Below are 20,106 nucleotides of genomic sequence, written 5' to 3'. Positions count from 1 at the left end.
AGTAGAATCCATTAGGGCAGGCTTTCCCAACCACGGTCCTCAAGGCACACCAACAGTGCAGGTTTTAGTGATATCCAGGCTGCAGCACAGATGGTTAAATCAAAATAACTGAGCTACTAATTAAGTCACCTGTGCTGAAGCCTGGATATCACTAAAACATGCACTGTTAGTGTGCCTTGAGGACCGTGGTTGGGAAAGCCTGCATTAGGGGTACCTGTAAAAATTAAAATTAGGCTTAAGGTGGGTACACACTAGAAAGATATATCTGCAGATCAATTGATCGGCAGATATATGTACAGACGGATCGGGCAGTGTGTTCAGCATACACACTGCCCGATCCGTCGGGGACTGACGTCATAAACTGGGCGGGCGTGTACACACGCACGCCTAGTTCACCTGTCAATCACCGGCGGCCGCCGCAGCATGTGTACGGGTGGTCGGCCGACCGCCGTACACACACAGCGACGCGCCAATATATCGGTAGATATATTGGCCGTCGGCTGTGCTGCGGGGCCGACGCAATACGTCTGTGAATGACAGAGTTCACAGACGTATCGGCCGTACACACTGGCCGACGGACTAGCGATATATATATCGGCCGTTCAAGAGAACAGCCGATATATCGGCCAGTGTGTACGACCATAGTTCAATCCACAGGAGGGAGGGAGAGAGAGAGAGAGAGAGAGAGAGAGAGAGAGAGAGAGAGAGAGAGATATGTGCTGCACTCACCACAGGCGCCTCAGGCTGTCCCTGCACTCCGGACGCGGCTCCGCTGCAGACACAGACACCCGATGCTGAGGCTGGAGGAGGCGAGCGCCGCCCGCCGCTGCTGAACTTTTAGCACTTGCCTTCCAGACGCGCCCGCTGCCGCCGCTGCACTTGTCTCACTCATACACAGGGCCCCAGGCAGGGGCGATCGCCAGCAGCAGGTGACGGAGTAAGGAGGGGGAGTGAAGGGAGGGGAGCAGCTTACTATCCCGCCGCCTCGTATGGATGATTGGACCAGCGGATCCAGTGCTGGATCCACTGTCCAATCATTTCTGCCTTGCTGACAGTGATGTCAGCGAGGCACTTCTAGAGATGCCGCTTTGCCTATGTTTTTCAATGGGCTTTTACAGCCCAGTTCTTGGCCCCGCCCCCCGCTCGATCCCCGTTTCCATTATCTACGGGAGGCACTGCTATCAGTGCCTCCCAAACCTATTTCAAGCCCTAAAATTATTAGAATAAAATAAAGAACATACTTATGACACAGAATATGTGTCATAAGTATGTTCTTTGTGTTATTTTAATAATTAATCACAGGGGAGGCACTGCCTCCCCTGACTGCACGTCCCTGGTGCGATGCGCTGTCTGCCAGCTAAGACGCGCATAGGCAATCAGGAGAGTGCCAGGACGTGGCGCTCCCTGATTGCCTGAAGGGACCTTCTGTGACAGGAGTCACAGGGGGTCTCAGCATTCAGGGAAAGGGGTCCCATGTGTAAACATGGGACCCCTTTCAGTCCGTGTGGATCGGGTAAATGCGTTTTTTTATTTTGCCAAGTACGTGGATTACAAATATCACTGGCACTGGATTTCGGTGAGTATAATTTTGTTTTCAGGTACACCCCGTGGATTCTACTTGGACAAGTGGACCGAACGTCGTGTCAACATAGGTAAGTATGTGTGTGTCGACATGTATGTAATAAAGTTGTAGTTTCAAGGTGTGCGTGTCCTGTTTTTATTTGTGTATTTTTTTTGCAGTAGAACTACAGGTACCAGCGGGCCCATTTCCCCCCGCATGCTGGTACTTGTGGTTCTCTAAATGTACCAGCTTGCAGGGAGGCTTGCTGGGACTTGTAGTTCTTCTGCAAAAAAAACAATATTTGTACATTTTTACACATGGCTATCAGCCCCCCATCCGCAGCCCTTGGATGGGGGGGACAGCCTCGGGCTTCAACCCTGACTCTTGGGTGGCTGGGGGGGGGACCCCTTGATTGAAGGGGTCCCCACTCCTCCAGGGTACCCCGGCCAGGGGTGACTAGTTGGGTATTTAATGCCACGGCCGCAGGGAGCGGTATAAAAGTGTCCCCCGGCTGTGGCATTATCTGTCCAGCTAGTGGAGCCCGGTGTTGGTACAAAAAATACGGGGGACCCCTACTCTTTTTGTCCCCCGTATTTTTTGCACCAGGACCAGGCGCAGAGCCCGGTGCTGGTTGTTAAAATACGGGGGATCCCCTGTCATTTTTCCCCCCCGGATTTTGGCAACCAGGACCGGCTCAAAGAGCCCGAGGCTGATTATGCTTAGGAGGGGGGACCCCACGCAATTTTTTTTCGGGTTTTTAACCCATTCCATAAAAAAAAAGAAAATATTTACAAATATATATAAATAATACTTGTGCCTCCTAAATAGACAAACCAAGTACCTAATCCCTTCTAATATAAATAGATTTGCTATTAGCAATATAAAAAACACAAAAAAAACATGTTTTTAAAATTTTTTATTACATTCCGCCAGCAAAGTAAGGCGGATTGAAAATGACGAATTTACTGTCAAAAAGCACTGTTGTCGAATTTACATTCTTCAATTGAATATACTTTTGTCGAAAAGCTGCATTTGTACCATTGCAGAAATGTCGAATTTGTCAAATGTCGAATTTCAAAAAGTCGAATTTGAAAAGTCCGTTTTTTTGACGAAAAATACTGTATTGCATTGTCGATTTTTTTTTTTTTGGCGAAAAAGTCCCGTTTTTCGACATTTCCGGGAATTCGACCGTAATTGCATATACCCCATACACTGGTGACTGGGGGGGGCAGGGAGACATATACACTGGTGACTGGGAGGGCAGGGAGAGGGAGACATACACACTGGTGCCTGATGAGGGGGTCATACAGACATACACAATGGTGACTGGGGGTGGACATGGAAACATATACACCGGGTTCAATTCCAGAACAGAACATAACCAAACTAATTCAGAGCATCAGTAAACTTGTTCTGAATATTAAGTAAACTAGTGTTACATTAGTAAGAAGTAGAAGAATTTCCGTGTTAAATTAGTTGATTTAAGGGTCCATGGGGGTCATTCCGAGTTGATCGTAGCTGTGCTAAATTTAGCACAGCTACGATCATCTTCCCTGACATGCGGGGGGGGCCGCCCAGCACAGGGCCAGTCCACCCCGCATGTCAGTGCTGCCCCCAGCGGCGATGTTCTTGTATTTCAGGAGTAACTCCCGGCCAGCGCAGCTCCTGCGGCTGGGCGGGAGTTGTTTGTCGCTGCCACTGGCCGCAGCGGTTGCGTGAGACGGACCGCGCCTCTTAAACGGCGGCTTAACGCTGCCATTCAGCCCCCTCCCGCCCAGCAACCGCCTCTGTCTCAGATCGCTAGGCAGCGACGACTACCATGCGCCGGCGCATTGCGGCACTGGTGCATGTGTGGTTCTGACCTGATTGCTGCGCTGCGACTAACTGCAGCGAACGATCGGGTCAGAATGACCCCCCATGTACTAAGCCTTGGGGCAAGATGCAGAGATCATCACATTTTCAATGCAATGCTTTCCAGCTTTCCAGCACTCTCTGCATGCATAGCAGTGTTTACTAACACCAAATGCATTAAGAAATTCACAAAGTACAGCTCTTGCAGTAAGGCCCGGGAGTCTGTCTGCACATGCGGCTAGTGATGCACATGCCACAGGAGATGATGGGAGGGATTCAGTTGGATCCCTCTCAGAAGGGGCAGTGCGATAGAAGCCCATAGACTTCTACAGAACAATGCATACAAGCCCCAGAATCGCATTCTGGGGCTTGGTGCATATACTGTACCTAACCAAACCTCCGGAAACTGCATTTTCAGAGGGTTGGTCGCATTTATCAGCTTCCTGCATCTCACCCTTGGAAGGAGATAAAATGGACAGAGATAGAGGGGCAGATTTATTAAGCTTGGTGAAGTGATAAAGTGGAAGGTGATAACGCACCAGCCAATCAGCTCCTAACTTCCATGTTACAGGCTGGGTTTGAAAAATGACAGTTAGGAGCTGACTGGCTGATCCTTTATCACTTTCCAATTTATCACTTCACCAAGCTTAATAAATCTACCCCAAAGTACCAACCAACCAACCAACCAACCAACCAACCAACCAACCAATCAATCCTAACTGTCATTTTTCAAACACAGCCTGTAACATGTTAGGAGCTGATTGGCTGGTACTTTATCTCCGTCCACTTTAACTCTCTCCAAGAATTAAGTACATAAACCCCCTTAATATTCTAAACAAGTTTACAGATATTCTGTAACAGTTTAGTTATGCTAACCTCAGGGGGCCTGAACTTGAACCTACACACCGCTGGTGAATGGGTGAAGAGGACACATTGGAGACTGAAGGGGCACATTTGGGGGTTACATGTAAACATATACACAGGAGATTTGGAAAGATAGACAGATGTATATTGTAAATTAAAAAGAGCAGGGTAGAGGCAGAGGCAGAGGTGCTCAGATACTAACTGAGCACAGAGGGGAGGGGAAGCACAGATCCGTTGGAATTACACTTACCAGTCTGTACACTGTGGCCTGCTGTGGGTGGTGAATGGACGGAGACACGCCATCATCTCCCACTGTCCCGCCGCCCTGGGGCTAAAGCAGAAGCCACAATGCGTCTACAGCTGGCTGTGACCCCAACTCTCCATCAGGGCTGGCTGCTCTGACCAAACCATACCCTTACGGTAGCTGATCACGAAGGGAGCAGAGACACAACCATACCCTAACCTCCCTCACCCCTGCGCCCACCTACCTAGCAGTCGAATGGACACCCTGCTGATAGAGCCAGTAATTGCTAAATTTAAAAAAAAAAATACTTTGCTGGTGCCGGTGGCCCTGACAAGTGGATAAGGAATGCCTTTCCCGATAATGTCAGTGGTGCCAATATTGATAATCAGAATAGAGTCAGAAATAAGCTAAATCAGAGGTTCCCAAACTGTGTGCCGTGGCTCCCTGGGAAGCCTCGGAACACTTGCAGGGGTGCCCTGGGTTGGTGGCCTAGGAACAATTCAAATTATTCATGGTCAATATAATAGGCAAAACCAGTGCTGGTGGCTGCCAGTCATAAACTATGTGGCTAAATAGAAGCAAATCTTGTCCCTCACCACACAACTGACCCTAAGGATGACATATAAACTAGTGATGTGCACCGGACATTTTTCGGGTTTTGTGTTTTGGTTTTGGATTCGGTTCCGCGGCCGTGTTTTAGATTCGGACGCGTTTTGGCAAAACCTCACCGAAAAATTTTTGTCGGATTCGGGTGTTTTGGATTTGGGTGTTTTTTTCAAAAAACCCTAAAAAACAGCTTAAATCATAGAATTTGGGGGCCATTTTGATCCCATAGTATTATTAACCTCAATTGCCATAATTTCCACTCATTTCCAGTCTATTCTGAACACCTCACACCTCACAATATTATTTTAAGTCCTACAATTTGCACCGAGGTCGCTGGATGGCTAAGCTAAGCGAAACAAGTGGCCGACACAAACACCTGGCCCATCTAGGAGTGGCACTGCAGTGTCAGGCAGGATGGCACTTCAAAAAAATTGTCCCCAAACAGCACATGATGCAAAGAAAAAAAGAGGAGCACCAAGGTCGCTGTGTGACTAAGCTAAGCGACACAAGTGGCTGACACAAACACCTGGCCCATCTAGGAGTGGCACTGCAGTGTCAGGCAGGATGGCACTTCAAAAAAATTGTCCCCAAACAGCACATGATGCAAAGAAAAAAAGAGGCGCACCAAGGTCGCTGTGTGACTAAGCTAAGCGACACAAGTGGCCGACACAAACACCTGGCCCATCTAGGAGTGGCACTGCAGTGTCAGGCAGGATGGCACTTCAAAAAAATTGTCCCCAAACAGCACATGATGCAAAGAAAAATGAAAGAAAAAAGAGGTGCAAGATGGAATTGTCCTTGGGCCCTCCCACCCACCCTTATGTTGTATAAACAGGACATGCACACTTTAACGAACCCATCATTTCAGCGACAGGGTCTGCCATACGACTGTGACTGAAATGACTGGTTGGTTTGGGCCCCCACCAAAAAAGAAGCAATCAATCTCTCCTTGCACAAACTGGCTCTACAGAGGCAAGATGTCCACCTCATCATCATCCTCTGATTCCTCACCCCTTTCACTGTGTACATCCCCCTCCTCACAGATTATTAATTCATCCCCACTGGAATCCACCATCTCAGGTCCCCGTGTACTTTCTGGAGGCAATTGCTGCTGGTGAATGTCTCCACGGAGGAGTTGATTATAATTCATTTTGATGAACATCATCTTCTCCACATTTTCTGGAAGTAACCTCGTACGCCGATTGCTGACAAGGTGAGCGGCTGCACTAAACACTCTTTCGGAGTACACACTGGAGGGAGGGCAACTTAGGTAGAATAAAGCCAGTTTGTGCAAGGGCCTCCAAATTGCCTCTTTTTCCTGCCAGTATACGTACGGACTGTCTGACGTGCCTACTTGGATGCGGTCACTCATATAATCCTCCACCATTCTTTCAATGGTGAGAGAATCATATGCAGTGACAGTAGACGACATGTTAGTAATCGTTGTCAGGTCCTTCAGTCCGGACCAGATGTCAGCACTCGCTCCAGACTGCCCTGCATCACCGCCAGCGGGTGGGCTCGGAATTCTTAGCCTTTTCCTCGCACCCCCAGTTGCGGGAGAATGTGAAGGAGGAGCTGTTGACGGGTCACGTTCCGCTTGACTTTGAACCTCTGCAGACTTGTGTCTGCCGGAAAGAGAGATACAACGTAGGTTTTAAATCTAGGATCGAGCACGGTGGCCAAATTGTAGTGCTCTGATTTCAACAGATTGACCACCCGTGAATCCTGGTTAAGCGAATTAAGGGCTCCATCCACAAGTCCCACATGCCTAGCGGAATCGCTCTGTTTTAGCTCCTCCTTCAATGTCTCCAGCTTCTTCTGCAAAAGCCTGATGAGGGGAATGACCTGACTCAGGCTGGCAGTGTCTGAACTGACTTCACGTGTGGCAAGTTCAAAGGGTTGCAGAACCTTGCACAACGTTGAAATCATTCTCCACTGCGCTTGAGTCAGGTGCATTCCCCCTCCTTTGCCTATATCGTGGGCAGATGTATAGGCTTGAATGGCCTTTTGCTGCTCCTCCATCCTCTGAAGCATATAGAGGGTTGAATTCCACCTCGCTACCACCTCTTGCTTCAGATGATGGCAGGGCAGGTTCAGGAATGTTTGGTGGTGCTCCAGTCTTCTGTACGCGGTACCTGAATGCCGAAAGTGGCCCGCAATTCTTCGGGCCACCGACAGCATCTCTTGCACGCCCCTGTCGTTTTTTAAATAATTCTGCACCACCAAATTCAATGTATGTGCAAAACATGGGACGTGCTGGAATTTGCCCAGATGTAATGCATGCACAATATTGCTGGCGTTGTCCGATGTCACAAATCCCCAGGAGAGTCCAATTGGGGTAAGCCATTCTGCGATGATCTTCCTCAGTTCCCGTAAGAGGTTGTCAGCTGTGTGCCTCTTATGGAAAGCGGTGATACAAAGCGTAGCCTGCCTAGGAACGAGTTGGCGTTTGCAAGATGCTGCTACTGGTGCCGCCGCTGCTGTTCTTGCTGCGGGAGGCAATACATCTACCCAGTGGGCTGTCACAGTCATATAGTCCTGAGTCTGCCCTGCTCCACTTGTCCACATGTCCGTGGTTAAGTGGACATTGGGTACAACTGCATTTTTTAGGACACTGGTGACTCTTTTTCTGACGTCTGTGTACATTTTCGGTATCGCCTGCCTAGAGAAATGGAACCTAGATGGTATTTGGTACCGGGGACACAGTACCTCAATCAAGTCTTTAGTTGCCTCTGAATTAACGATGGATACCGGAACCACGTTTCTCACCGCCCAGGCTGCCAAGGCCTGAGTTATCTGCTTTGCAGCAGGATGACTGCTGTGATATTTCATCTTCCTCGCAAAGGACTGTTGGACAGTCAATTGCTTACTGGAAGTAGTACAAGTGGTCTTCCGACTTCCCCTCTGGGATGACGATCGACTCCCAGCAGCAACAACAGCAGCACCAGCAGCAGTAGGCGTTACACTCAAGGATGCATCGGAGGAATCCCAGGCAGGAGAGGACTCGTCAGACTTGACAGTGGCATGGCCTGCAAGACTATTGGCTTTCCTGGGTAAGGAGGAAATTGACACTGAGGGAGTTGGTGGTGTGGTTTGCAGGAGCTTGGTTACAAGAGGAAGGGATTTAGTGGTCAGTGGACTGCTTCCGCTGTCACCCAAAGTTTTTGAACTTGTCACTGACTTATGATGAATGCGCTGCAGGTGACATATAAGGGAGGATGTTCCGAGGTGGTTAACGTCCTTACCCCTACTTATTACAGCTTGACAAAGGCAACACACGGCTTGACACCTGTTGTACGCATTTGTGTTGAAATAATTCCACACCGAAGAGGTGATTTTTTTTTGTATTTTGACCAGGCATGTCAATGGCCATATTCGTCCCACGGACAACAGGTTTCTCCCCGGGTGCCTGACTTAAACAAACCACCTCACCATCAGAATCCTCCTTGTCAATTTCCTCCCCAGCGCCAGCAACACCCATATCCTCATCCTGGTGTACTTCAACAGTGACATCTTCAATTTGACTATCAGGAACTGGACTGCGGGTGCTCCTTCCAGCACTTGCAGGGGGCGTGCAAATGGTGGAAGGCGCAAGCTCTTCCCGTCCAGTGTTGGGAAGGTCAGGCATCGCAACCGACACAATTGGACTCTCCTTGGGTATTTGTGATTTAGAAGAACGCACAGTTCTTTGCTGTGCTTTTGCCAGCTTAAGTCTTTTCATTTTTCTAGCGAGAGGATGAGTGCTTCCATCCTCATATGAAGCTGAACCACTAGCCATGAACATAGGCCAGGGTCTCAGCTGTTACTTGCCACTCCGTGTCGTAAATGGCATATTGGCAAGTTTACGCTTCTCCTCAGACGATTTTAATTTTGATTTTTGGGTCATTTTACTGAACTTTTGTTTTTTGGATTTTACATGCTCTCTACTATGACATTGGGCATCGGCCTTGGCAGACGACGTTGATGGCATTTCATCGTCTCGGCCATGACTATTGGCAGCAGCTTCAGCACGAGGTGGAAGTGGATCTTGATCTTTCCCTATTTTAACCTCCACATTTTTGTTCTCCATTTTTTAATGTGTGGAATTATATGCCAGTATCAATAGCAATGGCCTACTACTATATTTACTGCGCACAACTGAAATGCACCACAGGTATGGATGGATAGTATACTTGACGACACAGAGGCAGGTACAGCAGTGGCCTTCCGTACTGCTATATATAGTATACTGGTGGTCACTGTGTCAGCAAACTGCAAAACTAAAATGCACTACAGGTATAGAATGTAGATGGATAGTATACTTAATGAATGACGACACAGAGGTAGGTACAGCAGTGGCCTACCGTACTGCTATATATAGTATACTGGTGGTCACTGTGTCAGCAAACTGCAAAACTAAAATGCACCACAGGTATAGAATGTAGATGGATAGTATACTTAATGGATGACGACACAGAGGTAGGTACAGCAGTGGCCTACCGTACTGCTATATATAGTATACTGGTGGTCACTGTGTCAGCAAACTGCAAAGCTAAAATGCACCACAGGTATAGAATGTAGATGGATAGTATACTTAATGAATGACGACACAGAGGTAGGTACAGCAGTGGCCTACCGTACTGCTATACATAGTATACTGGTGGTCACTGTGTCAGCAAACTGCAAAACTAAAATGCACCACAGGTATAGAATGTAGATGGATAGTATACTTAATGAATGACGACATAGAGGTAGGTACAGCAGTGGCCTACCGTACTGCTATATATAGTATACTGGTGGTCACTGTGTCAGCAAACTGCAAAACTAAAATGCACCACAGGTATAGAATGTAGATGGATAGTATACTTAATGAATGATGACACAGAGGTAGGTACAGCAGTGGCCTACCGTACTGCTATATATAGTATACTGGTGGTCACTGTGTCAGCAAACTGCAAAACTAAAATGCACCACAGGTATAGAATGTAGATGGATAGTATACTTAATGAATGACGACACAGAGGTAGGTACAGCAGTGGCCTTCCGTACCGTACTGCTATATATAGTATACTGGTGGTCACTGGTCAGCAAAACTCTGCACTGTACTCCTCCTATATAATATTAATTATACTGGTGGTTCCCAGTCCCCACAATAAAGCAGCACACTGAGCACAGATATGGAGTGTTTTTCAGGCAGACAACGTATACTGGTGGTCACTGTCAGCAAAACTCTGCACTGTACTCCTGCTATATAATACAGCTGCTCCCCAGTCCCCACAATTAAGCAGTGTGAGCACAGATATATTATGCAGCACACTGAGCACAGATATGGTATGGAGCGTTTTTTTCAGGCAGAGAACGGATAAAAACTGGTGGTCACTTATCAGCAAAACTCTGCACTGTACTCCTCCTAACAGCTGTTCCCCAGTCCTCCCCACAATTAAGCAATAAAGCAATCAAGTTCAACAATAAACGGAGAGGACGCCAGCCACGTCCTCTCCCTATCATCTCCAATGCACGAGTGAAAATGGCGGCGACGCGCGGCTGCTTATATAGAATTCGAATCTCGCGAGAATCCGACAGCGGGATGATGACGTTCGGGCGCACTCGGGTTAGCCGAACAAGGCGGGAAGGTTCGAACCTGCCTCGGACCCGTGTAAAAAGGGTGAAGTTCGGGGGGGTTCGGTTTCCGAGAAACCGAACCCGCTCATCTCTAATATAAACGTAATCTACTTAATGTAATATTTCTTTCTAAATTTCTCAATAAGAAATTTTTGGCCTAGGGGTGCCGTGAAAAAAATTCTGATATTCTAGGGCGCCTTGATTCAAAAAAGTTTGGAAACCACTGGGCTAAATGGTTTCTTATACTCAAGAAGTCTCTCTGAGGAATTGCACTTCCCAGTGGCCACAGGTGTAACTTCCAGGAGGTCTCCAAAAGAGTATAGTTACTGTACTGCAGGAGGGGACCGATGGAAGAAACTAAATATTTGAATTGAAGATGCTGGGAGCTTGGTGCATCAGAGAAGTGCTACGACGAGCCATTTATGATGTTCTGGAGTGCAGTACCTTTGGGCGGCCAGGGGTGCTGCTGTTATGTCTCTCACCTGCAGTACCTCTGAGCAGCCAGGGCTGCTGCTGTTATGTCTCTCACTTGCAGTACCTCTGAGCAGCCAGGGCTGCTGCTGTTATGTCTCTCACTTGCAGTACCTCTGAGCAGCCAGGAGTGCTGCTGTTATGTCTCTCACCTGCAGTACCTCTGAGCAGCCAGGAGTGCTGCTGTTATGTCTCTCACTTGCAGTACCTCTGAGCAGCCAGGGGTGCTGCTGTTATGTCTCACACCTGCAGTACCTCTGAGCAGCCAGGGCTGCTGCTGTTATGTCTCACTTGCAGTATCTCTGAGCAGCCAGGGCTGCTGCTGTTATGTCTCTCACCTGCAGTACCTCTGAGCAGCCAGGGCTTATGTCTCTCACCTGCAGTACCTCTGAGCAGCCAGGGCTGCTGCTGTTATGTCTCTCACTTGCAGTACCTCTGAGCAGCCAGGGGTGCTGCTATTGGAAGAGCAGTCCCAGCTGGGATAATCAGGTGGAACATGCTCTCTCCTGATTACCTTTTCCAGCTGCAGCACATTGTGTGCATTTGTTATTGCTCTAGTGATTGGCCCTGACCTACAGTATGTTAAGTATGAGCTAGCTCTGAGAGTCAGGGCCAGCTATAGTTTTGTTCCAATACAGGAAAAAGTTAGATATCTCGTGCGCCCAACATTGGATATGATGTACCGAATACTTATATGGATCAGAGTTCTGATGTCGTAAGTCCAAACGACGATATTTCTAGGTTCTTCCTTTCAGTTGGAAAATTCAAATGTCTTTTTTCTTCCCCAAAATAGGTATCATAGATAGTGGAGACAGGAATACAAAAAACACAAAGAGAGTCCAATGTGTAGTAAAGTCTTATTCAGCAATCACAAGGGATGGATAAAAACAAGGGTCCTATAGATTATATTCCCACTTCGTGTGTCAATCTACATTAGAGGATCACCCAGGTGGACATGATCTGTGATGTGCTTACTTTATAGCTTACATCAAACAGATGATTCAAGGCACATAAAGGTATCTTTTTCTTTATAAAAACTTCCTATTCCCCAAATGATTCTCAAATAAAGCCCAAATGGTAGGATAGTGTCAGCTGCTGTTATGTCTCACTTGCAGTATCTCTGAGCAGCCAGGGCTGCTGCTGTTATGTCTCTCACCTGCAGTACCTCTGAGCAGCCAGGGCTTATGTCTCTCACCTGCAGTACCTCTGAGCAGCCAGGGCTGCTGCTGTTATGTCTCTCACTTGCAGTACCTCTGAGCAGCCAGGGGTGCTGCTATTGGAAGAGCAGTCCCAGCTGGGATAATCAGGTGGAACATGCTCTCTCCTGATTACCTTTTCCAGCTGCAGCATATTGTGTGCATTTGTTATTGCTCTAGTGATTGGCCCTGACCTACAGTATGTTAAGTATGAGCTAGCTCTGAGAGTCAGGGCCAGCTATAGTTTTGTTCCAGCTCGTGTTAGCTTATGTTGTTCTTAGCCAGTTTATTTGTCACAGGTTTGGAGTCCGTGTTTGCTTTGTCCTGTGCCGGAATCCCTGCCGTAGCCGAAATCTTGAACCTTGCCTGCACCGAATTTCAGTGACTGTTTTCCTTGCCATCCATGTGTTCAGGTGAAGTTAACCTGATTCTGTATGCCTATGTCCTGTTTCTTCAGTTATCCTGTATGCCTTATTTGGAGTTATGCTTCAATACAGTTTTTTATTTTAAACCATCATCACCTGTCATCTGTGCAACTCCTGTATTTATCCGTGTAACCATTATCCTATCATCTGTAGTCTGCAGCTCCAGCATTAACCCATTAAACACTGTAACATTATAGCTGGCCATAAACAGACTTGCTGGAGTTTAAAAGAACATGGATTCTGTTTCTGTCTGTCCTGCTAAGGATCTGATAAGGAAGATTCTTGACTGAAAGACTCGTTAAAATATCCCTGTGAGGTGGAACTCAGAAGCTAGTCCTAGCCCCAGAAGCGGTATCCGATGTTCAAAGCCCAGGAGTGGCATCCGATGTTCTGAATCCAGGAGCCGCGTCCAATGTTCTGGCCGCAGGAGCGGCATCCGATGTTCTGGCCGCAGGAGCTGCATCCGATGTTCTGGCCGCAGGAACGGCATCAGATGTTCTGGCCGCAGGAGCCGGTCTGATGTTCTGATTCCAGGCGCTGCATCCGATGTTCTGATTCCAGGCGCTGCATCCGATGTTCTGATTCCAGGCGCTGCATCCGATGTTCTGATTCCAGGCGCTGCATCCGATGTTCTGATTCCAGGCGCTGCATCCGATGTTCTGATTCCAGGCGCTGCATCCGATGTTCTGATTCCAGGAGCGGCGTCCGCTGCACAGATTGCAAGAGGGGGGTCTGAGGTGCCGACCCCGGGAGGGTTCTCTAAAGTTGCAGCCCCAGGAGGAGTCCCGAGAGCTATAGACCCAGGAGGGGTCTTGAGAGTTGTAGCCCCAGGGGTGGAGGTTCCATTTGCCCTTGCCTCGCGGCATGAGGTTCCATTTGCCCTTGCTTCGCAGCAGGAGGTTCCATTTGCCCTTGCCTCGCAGCATGAGGCTCCCTTTGCCCTTGCCTCCGGGTATAGGGAGGTCGCCGCAGTGTCGGCAACAATTTTGTGTGTGTTTTTTTCCAGGATGGTCCAGTCACCTGGTGTGCCTAGAGATCCAGCCGAGGTCTGCTGAGCCCGAGGGGTTCACCGAGGTCTGCCGAGCCCGAGGGGTTCACCGAGGTCTGCCGAGCCCGAGGGGTTCACCGAGGTCTGCCGAGCCCGAGGGGTTCACTGAGGTCCGCTGTGCCTGGGAGATCAAAGATTTCTGTTCTGCCCGAGGTTTTTTTCCCCCTTTCTCTGAATTGACTGTTGTCCCAACAGAGCGAAATGTGAACTGTTGCCTCGGAGGAGCGTCTGGAATCCGCTCCTTAAAGGGGGGGCGATGCTACGACAAGCCATCTATGATGTTCTGGAGTGCAGTACCTTTGGGCGGCCAGGGGTGCTGCTATTATGTCTCTCACCTGCAGTACCTCTGAGCAGCCAGGGCTGCTGCTGTTATGTCTCTCACCTGCAGTACCTCTGAGCAGCCAGGGCTGCTGCTGTTATGTCTCTCACCTGCAGTACCTCTGAGCAGCCAGGGCTGCTGCTGTTATGTCTCTCACTTGCAGTACCTCTGAGCAGCCAGGAGTGCTGCTGTTATGTCTCTCACCTGCAGTACCTATGAGCAGCCAGGAGTGCTGCTGTTATGTCTCTCACCTGCAGTACCTCTGAGCAGCCAGGGGTGCTGCTATTGGAAGAGCAGTCCCAGCTGGGGTAATCAGGTGGAACATGCTCTCTCCTGATTCCCTTTTCCAGCTGCAGCACATTGTGTGTGTTTGTGTGTGCTCTAGTGATTGGCCCTGACCTATGTTAAGTATGAGCTATGTCTGAGAGTCAGGGCCAGCTATAGTTTTGTTCCAGCTCGTGTTAACATATGTTGTTCCTAGTCTATTCCTAGCCAGTTTATTTGTCACAGTTTTGGAGTCCCTGTTTGCTTGGTCCTGTGCCGGAATCCCTGCTGTAGCTGAAGTCTTGAACCTTGCCTGCACCGAATTTCAGTGACTGTTTTCCTTGCCATCCATGTGTTCAGGTGAAGTTAACCTGATTCTGTATGCCTATGTCCTGTTTCTTCAGTTATCCTGTATGCCTTATTTGGAATTATGCTTCAATACAGTTTTATTTTAAACCATCATCACCTGTCATCTGTGCAACTCCTGTATTTATCAGTGTAACCATTATCCTATCATCTGTAGTCTGCAGCTCCAGCATTAACCCATTAAACACCGTAACAAGAATTCTGGCAACTTTGGAAATTCAATGAAGATGTGGGGAGGAACAAGACTGTCATAAAATGTTGGCCCTCATTCCGAGTTGGTCGCTAAGTTTTTCGTTCGCACAACATATTCGCAAAGTTGCGTTAGTGTAGTAAATTTGCGAACATCCGCCCCCAACGTATTTTTGCACATTCGTACGCAGTATTACACAAAGTGGGCGTACGCCAAATGACATCGCAGCAATGCGAAACCATCGCAGCATTGCGAAACTATCGCATTAACACATACTTCATCGTAAAATTACTAAGTTTTAGTATATTTACCCATCCATGTTAAAAGTGCACACTTTTGTGGACAAACGCACCACAATGCTTTTTTTTCCCCTATTCAGTGGAATTACACCTTTATGTTAAAAGTCCACAAGCCCTCCTCAATTACGAACCCAATTAGTGTAATTAATGTCAATGGTCCTGACCAATTAAGTCTCCAAAGTAAACCAGAAGAACACTTTGTAGCTCTAATTGGCCAGAAACATTGTTGTTTAAATTTGTAAAATATAGATATTGTAATTTTTATTGTTATAATGCAAATGTTTGAAGTATTGTGTATATGTGTAGTGTGTGAATAAATGTCTTTTCATGTATTTAAAAACCATAACCTCCTAACGAGTTTTGTGTGTGTAGAATTTTGTGTTTTATATTTTTATTTTTAAGCTTAAGTAAGATGTGTGAACTGTTTAAGGTCACCAATTTCTGCAAGGCAATGTGCTGTTCCTTTATAGCATAAATAAGCACAACACCCACTTAACTTCAACAATTTTTTTATTTTTTTTATTATTTTTTTTGTTTTTTTAAGAAACTTTTAACAAAATTAAAATAAAAATATCACAGATTTTTTTCTATTGCCTCGATATCTGCTAACACTTCCCTTAAATGGGCTTTCAGCCGCCCTAAAAGTTCAGGCAAAGTCCTGGGATCTCCAACTGCAGAATCTGAAAAGAAGAGTCAAAGAAAACATTAATAACTTACTCACATTACCTATTATACAAGCAGGGCACAAAGCACACTTTAATGCAGGCCTGGCCAAACTGATGCCCTCCAGCTGTTGTGAAACTACATAGACCAGCATGCCTTGACACAGTTTTGGGGACAGAGAATGCAAAACGGTGTCAGGGCATGCTGGAATGTGTAGTTTCTCAGCAGCTGTATGTCCGCAGTTTGGAGAGGCCTGCTTTAATTCCTAAGTGACGACATCATGGCTGTTTTCAAGATAAATCAGTAGCAGAACAACACACAAGCCTGCTCAGCAATCTTTTTTTGTTTATTACAAGAAAGTGGACCACACCATGGGGTACATTTATTACTACTGGAGTTCTATTTAAGAAGGGACGTTGCCCATAGCAACCAATAAAAATAAAAATATTATCTTGTAAAAGTGGACTTACAAATTTAAACTATAATCTTATTGGTTGCTATGGGCAACGTCCCATGTTAAAGAGAACTCCACTTAAGTAGAAATGTTACCATCAAAACTGAGCACAGATAAACCATGTTGTCCTGGCAACCCTGTTGAACTAATGAGTGTCGACCTAGAGTGGACACACAAAACATTGCACACATAACACTACATATAATGACACTCTTTAAAAATTCAATGCAACATGTACACCATGAATAATAACTCTTTTTTTTTTTTTCCCTTGGTAGCGTATTCCCAACAGTACAACAGGGCATGTTTTGAGATTGTAAGTCTAAGTAGGTAATCATTATTGTAAAAACACTTACTTTCCTCCACAACATTGTCACTTAGCACATCTGGGGCTTCTTCTGCCCATTCGCTGGGTGGTGATGCCAGCTGGATGGGGGAAGGCGGCTGGATGGGGGAAGGAGGAGGGATTGGGGAAGGAGGAGGGATGGGGGAAGGAGGCTGGATGGGGGAAGGAGGAGGGATTGGGGATGTTATTTCAGAGGGTGGGTCTGATTGAGAGGGTGAGGGGGGCGGAGAGAATGTTAGGCCAATAGAGGGTGAGGGGGGCTGAGAAGGTGATTTGGAAGTTGAAGGAGAAGGGGTATGGGAAGGAGGAGAAGGGGTCACAGAAAGAGAAGGAGAGGTGGGGTGAGAAGGGGAGTGGAAAGTGGAGTGGGCCTGGGAAGCTGAGGGGGACTGGGAAGCTGAGGGGGATTGGGAAGGGGAGGGGGAGTGAGAAGGGGAGGGGGACTGGGAAGTGGAGGGGGAGTGAGAAGGGGAAGGGGGCTGAGATGGTGCCTCATGTGTTGCTTGCCGTTGTGGTCGTCCTATAATGATATTTGTGTTAAAATTTAATTTGCATGTTAAATTACATACTAAACAATTGTAAATTTCACTGTTCTGTTCCATGTAAAAGACACAGTGGTTTTTTTTAAACAAAAAAAAAAAAAAATCCTCTTCATGTTGCCCACAGCAAACTAAATGAGTCCAAACAATTATTTGGACGCTCATTCCTTAATCTATTCCATTGAGTCATATTGATTGGTCTAGGCAACATCACCAGATCACTATTCAAGCCACCTTATTATATAGACAGCACTGATCAAGTTTTTTGGTACAGTTTCCTGCCTGGTTTTTTTTTCAGGAAAACATGCACTTGTTTGGTGACATTTTGCTACAGTCAGTACTGTTTGCCCTAACCACACACACTGTCCTATTGTAAAAAAATGTTCACTCAGTGTTGCAATTAGCCTACCACTTAGTGTAAATTTGCACAATTTATGCTATTAATCTTATGTAATGTAACTTACTGCGTGCATGCATTGCGCGGATTTGCTGCCGGATCTCCGCCAACAGCTCTGGAGTCCTCCTGCGGAGATCACTCCATCTCCTCTCCAACTGTATTATTGTCCGCCTGCTGCGGACGCGAGAACGCAGCAGGCGGCGGACTTCCACGTAGGCCTCGCGCTTAACCCGATTTGGGATGAAGCGCCCAACGCGGCCTACGCGGCGGTCCATCACCGCAACCAGGACGCGGAGCTCCCGCCTGGTGAAAGGTGCCGCACGCATCATGGCAATGGCGTTTTCCTTATTTGGGCATATATTTATAGTGTCTGCTAGCATGTGATTGGTCCAAAATCTATGCTGTAATTTCTAATAACTTTATTGATCTTTGCAATGCTGGGAAGAGCAGAGTGTTAATTAGCACGAGCGGAAATACGCATTCGCAGAAGGAATTTTTAAAAAATTAAAACAAAACAAACAGACACAGACACACACACAGTTTTGGGTAAATTCAGATACATATCTGTGTACTCACCACAGTTTGTGTGATCATTCAGCTGGACAGTCACAAAGTGGACAACATTAAGTTTCATTTGTTTGTGTGTTTGTTGAAATAAACAGGATTTTAGGATAGAAAACAAATAAGGACACTATTTAGCAACATCACAGTATTGTTTTTGCAAATAACACATTGTAAGCTTAACGTGTTAACGGATTTAGTGGCAAATAAATATTACATATTCCAAAGCCAAAAAATAATTACCCAATGGCCTTACAATAGCAAACAAAATGACAAAATTAATCAAAATACAAAAGCATACTGTGGTTTTATTTTGATTAAAAAAGAGAAACTTAAAACACTATACCTGAAATATTCCGCAACAATGCTTGCCCTGACTTGGCTCCCCCTCCGTGTAACACTCCCCCCACCGAAGTGTCGGACAACCCCTGGCTCCTCATCAGGCAATTCCTCTGTCTGAGGAAGCTCTACGCTACTCCTTACCGCGATGTTGTGTAGTATAGCGCACAGGACCACTAGTTTACTTGCCATCTCCGGCGAATACATGATGTCGCCACCAGTGCGGTGGAGCACACGAAACCGCCCTTTAAGGACCCCAATTGTGCGCTCCACCAGCTGCCTAGTGGCAGTAAGCGCGGAGTTAAATGCCGTCTGTGGTCCTGGCCTGGGATTACGGTAAGGAGTCATGAGCCAGGGGGTGCAAGGGTATCCACGGTCTCCTGTTTGATGATAAACCAAAATTAAAAATAGTCTATTTTTTAAAAAATTTAAATATTTTACACAAAATTGTGCAACAACTCACCCAATAACCACATGTCTGCTCGTTGACTTGATCTTAATCTGTGCCATATCCCTGATTGTCTAATGACATACGCATCATGGGAACTTCCAGTAAACTTTGCATTCAGGGAAAGGATCTGGAGGGATGGCCCACAAACAACCATTACATTCAGAGAATGAAAGTTTCCTGTTTCTATAAATTTCTTCATTATGTTTTGGTGGCTGAATAGCTACATGTGTGCCATCCACAACCCCAATAACATGTGGGAAGCGACTACCACCTTCCTCAAATTGCCGCTTCACCACATCTAGGGCACCAACATCCAAAGGCATAGCAATAAATTGCTTCACACGCTTTAGGAAAGCCTGGCAGACACGCCGCAGGACCTTACTGAACTGGCCCTGCGACATGCCAACCAGGTCTCCTACCACATGCTGATAAGAGCCTGTAGCCAAAAAATGTAACACAGCAAGGAATTGTGTCAATGGTGGTATTGCTGTAGGATACCGAATTTCAGACTCCAGATCACTCTCTATTATGGAGAGAGTGTCTAGGATTAGATGTGGTGGCAGCCTGTATCTACGTACAACCACATCATCTGGCATCCCAAAAAGTAGGACACGGGGTCGGAAAATTGGTGGCCTAGCACGCCTCCGTTGCCTTGGTTGATGAGGAGCCGGTTGTGGTTGTGGGGCTGGCGGTTGGGGTGGGAGTGCTGGCGTGGGTTGGGGAGGTAGGGCTTCGGCAGCAATAAATATTGACATCACACACTTAAAAAAATAAAACAAAAAAAGGTTGAATAAGACAAAAACAAAGTCCAAAAAATATACAACCAAAAATTTTTTTAAAAAAGGGGGTGTCAACTTACTGCAGGAGCGTAAGACATTTTTTCTGAGTTCAATTCAGGAACAAAAGGAATATTATCACAAAAAAGATAAACAAAATTATTTTTTTGATGAAAGCTACATATGTTAAATTGTAAATGTTAAAAATAGTATTAAAAAAAAAATCACAGCATCAAACACATCACAAACACCTACTAAAAAATAATGACTAATTG

General features: G+C 46.6%; 1 long non-coding RNA gene across 1 annotated transcript; it reads right to left on the bottom strand.

The window, feature by feature from the left end:
* Nucleotides 1–16,788: 16,788 nt before the first annotated feature.
* On the bottom strand, nucleotides 16,789–18,912 carry LOC134928835 (uncharacterized). Its single transcript, XR_010178047.1, has 3 exons — nucleotides 18,612–18,912; nucleotides 18,281–18,302; nucleotides 16,789–17,288 (listed from the first exon to the last, which is right to left on the bottom strand). It is a non-coding gene; the product is annotated as an uncharacterized LOC134928835 (long non-coding RNA).
* Between the last annotated feature and the right edge of the window lie 1,194 nt (nucleotides 18,913–20,106).

This window comes from Pseudophryne corroboree, chromosome 5 (genome assembly GCF_028390025.1).
Source record: "Pseudophryne corroboree isolate aPseCor3 chromosome 5, aPseCor3.hap2, whole genome shotgun sequence".
Taxonomy (NCBI): Eukaryota; Metazoa; Chordata; class Amphibia; order Anura; family Myobatrachidae; genus Pseudophryne; species Pseudophryne corroboree.
This window is presented reverse-complemented; position numbering and strand designations above follow the sequence as displayed.